At 45.9% G+C, this 868-nt stretch overlaps 1 protein-coding gene across 1 annotated transcript in view; it reads left to right on the top strand.

Annotated features, from left to right (window-relative positions):
- Nucleotides 1-856: 856 nt before the first annotated feature.
- The window catches only part of rergla (RERG/RAS-like a), a 15709-nt gene continuing 15697 nt past the window's right edge, over nucleotides 857-868 (top strand). The window contains exon 1 of the mRNA XM_029749038.1: nucleotides 857-868. This exon is cut by the window's right edge and continues 365 nt beyond it. The gene's annotated coding sequence lies outside the window, so the exon portion shown is untranslated.

The raw sequence follows: 868 nt of genomic DNA, 5'->3' as shown, positions 1-868 counted from the left end.
GCCAAATCGCCCAACATCAGTGCCCGACCTCACTAACTCTCTTGTGGCTGAATGGAAGCAAGTCCCCCTGCAGCAATGTTCCAACATCTAGTGGAAAGCCTTCCCAGAAGAGTGGAGGCTGTTATAGCAGCAATGTTCCAACATCTAGTGGAAAGCCTTCCCAGAAGAGTGGAGGCTGTTATAGCAGCAATGTTCCAACATCTAGTGGAAAGCCTTCCCAGAAGAGTGGAGGCTGTTATAGCAGCAATGTTCCAACATCTAGTGGAAAGCCTTCCCAGAGAGTGGAGGCTGTTATAGCAGCAATGTTCCAACATCTAGTGGAAAGCCTTCCCAGAAGAGTGGAGGCTGTTATAGCAGCAAAGGGGAGACCAACTCCATATTAATGCCCATGATTTTAGAATGAGATTATTGGACGAGCAGGTTTCCTAATACTGTTGGTGATGTAGTGTATGATGAGCTATTCTATAGGTCACTAAGGTCTTGTTGTTTCTCTGTGTTGATGGTTTTTGTTGCTATGATGGAACACATCCATAAAGGTCATTCTAAAACCTACTGAATGAGTCTCTTCAATGAGGAGAATAAAGAGGGTAGGAGGGAGGAAAAACACAAACACTACCTCCCCTCTCCATGAAAAACAAGTGTGCTTCTCATTTATAAAAGCATGCCTCTGATGTCCGTGTCTCACTCACTTCAACCAATGTGTTCGTCATAGTGACGTTATGATCGAGCTGCTTCTCTCTCTCTCTCTCTCTCTCTCTCTCGCTCTCTCTACCTCTACCTCTCTCGCTCTCTCTACCTCTACCTCTCTCTCTCTCTCTCTACCTCTCTCTCTCCATCTCTCTCTCTACCTCTCTCTCTCTCTACCTCT

Source organism: Salmo trutta, unplaced genomic scaffold (assembly GCF_901001165.1).
Source record: "Salmo trutta unplaced genomic scaffold, fSalTru1.1, whole genome shotgun sequence".
Taxonomy (NCBI): domain Eukaryota; kingdom Metazoa; phylum Chordata; class Actinopteri; order Salmoniformes; family Salmonidae; genus Salmo; species Salmo trutta.
Note: the sequence above shows the minus strand (reverse complement) of the source record. Positions and strands in the feature narration are given on the sequence as shown.